The 5270-nt window shown below is 37.0% G+C and overlaps 1 long non-coding RNA gene across 1 annotated transcript; it reads right to left on the bottom strand.

Moving 5' to 3' along the window:
- Positions 1 to 745: 745 nt before the first annotated feature.
- LOC125490876 lies at positions 746 to 3461 on the bottom strand. Its single transcript, XR_007267943.1, has 4 exons — positions 3333 to 3461; positions 1796 to 1866; positions 1295 to 1350; positions 746 to 844 (listed from the first exon to the last, which is right to left on the bottom strand). It is a non-coding gene; the product is annotated as an uncharacterized LOC125490876 (long non-coding RNA).
- Between the last annotated feature and the right edge of the window lie 1809 nt (positions 3462 to 5270).

Raw genomic sequence — 5270 nt, 5'->3', positions numbered from 1 at the left:
ACCTAAGTCCGTGTGTTTCCGCATACGACTCGCGTTGATCGATGGGCTCAGCAGCACCATGTCATCTGCATTGCTTATGTTATTGATCATAACGCCATCTATTGAGCAACCAACTTTGGTGCTGCTGAGCTCACCTATCAGATCATTCATGTACCTACAGGTTAAACAATTTAGGGGAAGACAAACCCCCCTGTCTTACCCCACAACCCAACCTATACTCGCCACTGCTGGAATAAGACCTGTCTTAACTTGATTGTCATACCAGTAGCGAAAAACTGAAACCAACTCCTGAGGCATTTCTTTCGCAAGCTTATCCCACAGAATGTCATAGGACACCCTATCGAACGCCTTTGAAAGGTCCAAAAAGCACGCATAGACCGGCGTCTTTCTACTAGTGTAGTATTGAACAGTTCGCTTAAGAGTTTAAGACACATAATGGCGCTCTCAGTCGACAGCCCTGCGCGGAAACCGAACTGCGCGCTGTGCAGACGCAAGCGTTTGTCCAAGTGTTTATTAAGCAAACTGTCCAACACTTTGGCTATTACAGTAGCTAGTTCTGTTCTTCACCACTGGCACAACAATAGTAACGGAAACGGTTGTTGTAACGGAAATTATTTCCACCATCCTACCATCAGAGGTAGAGAGTATTGATTTATGATTACCAATGAAGACTCAGTTTTTGCTAGGTATTTAAATGAAAAAAAGACAGAAAAACAAAACCATTGAAATGAATTTGTGTTTATTGTCCAACAAAAGGTTTTTTTTCAATCGTCCCTGGAAATGTGTGCCATTGATTGAGCTTAGCTCTCTGATGTTTCATACTGTTCGTTTTATTGGTTTTTTTCTGTAAAACAAATTGAATAAATATTGAGTGACCCCAATTTAAATCTGGAAAAATAAAGCACTGAAATGAGAGTGAAGAGTCAGGCTGATCTATCTTGATATTTTATTAAAATATTAGACAGACTAGCAAAGAAAGCAGATAAAGCTTGGTAAAATAATTATGTCTAACTAAGTACTTCAATATTATACTATTGCCCAAAACTTGGAAGACATTCACAGGTTTAAGGATTCACAACATGCTTTGTCTTGAATGTAAACTGGAAAAGATTTGCCTATGGGACATTATTCTAATATATCCCATAGTTATATAGTATTCTAACAGCAAGACGTTACAATAGATCGAAAGTTTCTTAGAGGGATACGGAAAAAACATTGCTCGGGGTTTCTTAGAATAATCGATCACTCATCCCTAAACCCTCCCTTGACCATCCCTTACGATACATCTTCTTACCTTCATTCACCACAACGGTAGACCAGATACCACTGCCTGGTTGTTGCGCAGCAAGTCTGTGAAAAATATTAAGTATACAGGGTGTTGCAAAAGTGGTATACTAAGTCGAAAGGGGATGACTCGGGGGATTTATTCTATTATATTCTATTCTGTGTGGGGGTGTAGGTACTTGCACCTGGCTCTCTCGAGTGGAACCTTTGAGCATTTCCCCAAGGTCTAAACTGCCTGCCACGCTGGTCCACTGCTGGTTGGAGGGTTCACATACCTATATGTGCTAAATCCAGATATGCAGGTTTCCTCACGATGTTTTCCTTCACGGTAACTCAGAGGATTATGCTGAACAACTTTTAACGCACTCCTTATAGTAGAAAGCAGTGAAGAAGCGTTAATTTCTTTGTAGAGCGAGCGCGACTAAAAACATTAGTCAAGTCTTGTCGTGCGCGTCTTGCGCCCCATGCTAGGTATGCAGTTAACTTATAATATACACGATTATATCCTTACTTTAAATAAACAGGATTTATGGGGGGAGGGCAAAAGTCATGCCCACAGCCATAATTGCCCTGGCGTCCCACCTATACAAAAAAAAGAATTATACAGGGTGTTGCAAAAGTGGTATACTAAGGATGTTTTAAATATGGTCCGGATTTCATTACGCACGCAGGATCGCCCCGCAAGCGTGACACCCGCAAGTGTTATTTTCATACAACTATTTATTGTAATGCGTGGAATACGCACGCGGGACGAGGGAAAATGGCGTGCCATCCCGAATGCTTGATGAAATCCGCAACATGGTAAAAACACCGGAAAGGGTATAAATCGGGGGCTTGTACTGAACAGTTTATACATTAATACATTAATAATTATTGTTTTTTTCATTTATTTAATTTAATTTATTTTTTTGTTAAAAATCTAGCATTATTGGATGTAGATATACTGATATACTGATCACCATTGGGAAGAGCATACCTACCTACTTAACCTAAGTCACAGGGCTTTGCCCTTTATTAGGAAGTAGAATAAACACAATATTGTTATTATAGCATAATTAGATTTTCTTAATTAATCCTTTAGATTTTCTTAATTAATCCTTTAGATTTTCTTAATTAATCCTTTATAATTTGTGAATAACTGTGCAATTTTATGGAAATAAATGATTATGATTATGATTATGAGTTTTTAACGTACTATTTATAGTAGAATGCAGTGACGTAGGGTATATTTCTTTGTTGGGGAAGCCGTTGTGAAAAATCCACTCACTAGCAATGAAAAAGTTCCACCTGCTATTGACTTTCCATAGTATGTCACTGGAACATTTCCATTGCTCGTGAGTGTATATTCTTACCTATCATGAACTATCGTGAGGTTTAGAGAATACAAAAGGGAAAGATACATAAGAAAGGGAATCGCACCCTTCGCCACTGTTAGAGAGTCACGTGACCTAAATGTTCATGTGTAGAAGCTGTATGCAAGTGCTGTAGTAAGAGTGCTAATTGAGAGGAGGGCACCAGTCAAACAACAATGTTGGCGGTCCACCTCAAAATACTTGTAATAAATATTAGACAGACTGGCAAAGAACGTAGACTTGATTCCAAAAAATATTCTCAATATTTTGCTCAGACCTGATACCTACTATTGCCCAAAACTTAGAAGGTATTCACAGTTTTAAGGATTCCGAACATGCGTTGTTTAGAATGTAAACTGGAAAATATATATATAATATATAGAAAGAAAACCAAACCGGCGTACAGTAGGCTGCAAAGAAACCTGACCCCAACTAAGCAGCAATGATAAATATAGCTGGAAAAAATTTAGACTTTGAACTAAGAACTTTGCAGCCTACTGTACGCCGGTGTGGTTTTCTTACCGCGGGGGTGCGGGGGTCGTCTATAATTGGGGGCTCGCAGTACTATTCATTCGAAGAGTGGAAGATAAAAAGATAAAAATTCCCGCAGGGGCAGTATTTGTTTAAAAGACAGATACCTACCTATTTGTATTCGGGTCGGTGAAGATGATGATGAATATAAAGTGTTAATCTTACAGGGGGTGGCTGTGAAAGCACTGCAGCCATGACGACGAATATAGACAGAACAAACACAAACAGTTTCATTTTGAAACCCTTCTTGTAACTGAATACTGGAAAACCGGCGCACCAAGTTATAAAGAAAATTTCGTCCATGTTGAAATTTTCACCGTGAAATGGTGTTTTGTTATTTTTATGATTAAGTACCTACTTCATTTAATAACTTTCGTTCCATATCTATTTAGAAATTAGTTACACGAAGGGAACCAATAAAATTTATCAAGAAATTAATTTCTGTATTTTATCGTAATTAATTTTACGCCGAAAATTTTATCACTAATTGAATACTGACCCTTTATATGATGGCGTACCGGTTCCACTGTTTTCAGTCAGCAGTTTTTTTTTTGTTTTTGTTCTGTCTCTTTTCGCTGTCATGGCTGTAGTGCTTGGACAGGGGGTAAGATCAAAAATGACGAAAGCGGCCGGACTCGTTTAACGAGTTTTTTTAAATGACTTAGGCCAAGTTTTTTGATCCGTGGTCAACTTTAACCATTGGTCAAGTCACTTGTCAAGCATGACATCTGCATACGAATTTTGTTGGTTTTTAACAAATGGTAGCCATTTTTGACCAATGTTGAGTTAACTAGGGATCAAAAAACTGGCCCTTAGGGTCAATAATTTCAAAAGTAATATAAATATTTGTCAATGCTTAGGGTGAATTCGACCAAACATCACGTTACACCAGGTCGGGTAACTATACCGAAATATAATTAACACGAGAGTTAATATGGGATAAGTAGGTACATTTGGGTGCGTATTGCGACGTATAAAAACGAAATGTATAATTTCACATTAATAACGTTCACAACATATAATGAACGTTACGTATAACAACAAAATCTATATTTTCATAAGGTATAAGATTCAATTGGTATAACGTACATTTTATATAAAATCAAAATATATAATACTTACGAGGACTAATATCAATTCGTATAACATACATTACGTATATCGTTTAAAATATATACCTATCATTTAGTATAAAGTTCATAAAACATACTAACATAATCTGTGTTTAATTACCCAACACCGTCAAACCCCCTAGCACCAAAACCTAAAGATAGGTGCGACGACGAGCAAAGCGAGGAGGAGCGTGTTAGGTGCACATCATAGAATAACTAAGTACTAAAGAATGACAATCTCCTTAGCCCGGTTGTAACTAGATAATTTAGTTTTGAATCATCCGTAAGATGTCGTTAGTGGTAGAATTTTGTCGAAATCTTAAATTATTGCATAATCCATTTTGAAAGAAGACGTTGCGAGTTTACTTGCTAACGTAGTAGTACTAACGAATAATCACTAGATGGCAATAGGTGCGCCATTAGTTGGGAACGTGTGATGTTTTCCACTTTACGTAAACCTATAAGTACCTACTATTAATAAAAAAACTTACTAATAAAAAAAATACGCTCTTTTCAATAAAGATTTTTATATTATTGAACACTATTTTCCTTCCTATTATATTAGTAAAAAGTTACTTAGTCAATTGAAATGGAAACAATGAATATAATATATAAAATTACAAAAGGAACAAACAGCTTAAAACAGAACGTAATAATGTTCGATGCGTAGGTAGGTTTGAAAAAACAATTTTTATGCGTGATTTGGAAGATAAAAGACAACTTTTAATATTAAATAAAACATACGGTTTCTTAACACGTTCACGGACAATCCGTCGAGGGCCGTAATTAAGTATCCTTGTAATATGACTACGCGCCTGTGGCCGTCCAACTTCTATTGATTGAAACCGACCAACCGTCAACAGCCGTATCATTTCCGTATTCTTAACAGGAGATGCATGATTTAGTGTCGTATTGTGCTAATTCATTTGTTTCTAGGTGTCATAACAAAGAACTTGTCGGGGTTTCTTTTGCACACACATAAGTGAACTTT

This window comes from Plutella xylostella, chromosome 28, assembly GCF_932276165.1.
Source record: "Plutella xylostella chromosome 28, ilPluXylo3.1, whole genome shotgun sequence".
NCBI lineage: Eukaryota > Metazoa > Arthropoda > Insecta > Lepidoptera > Plutellidae > Plutella > Plutella xylostella.
Note: the sequence above shows the minus strand (reverse complement) of the source record. Positions and strands in the feature narration are given on the sequence as shown.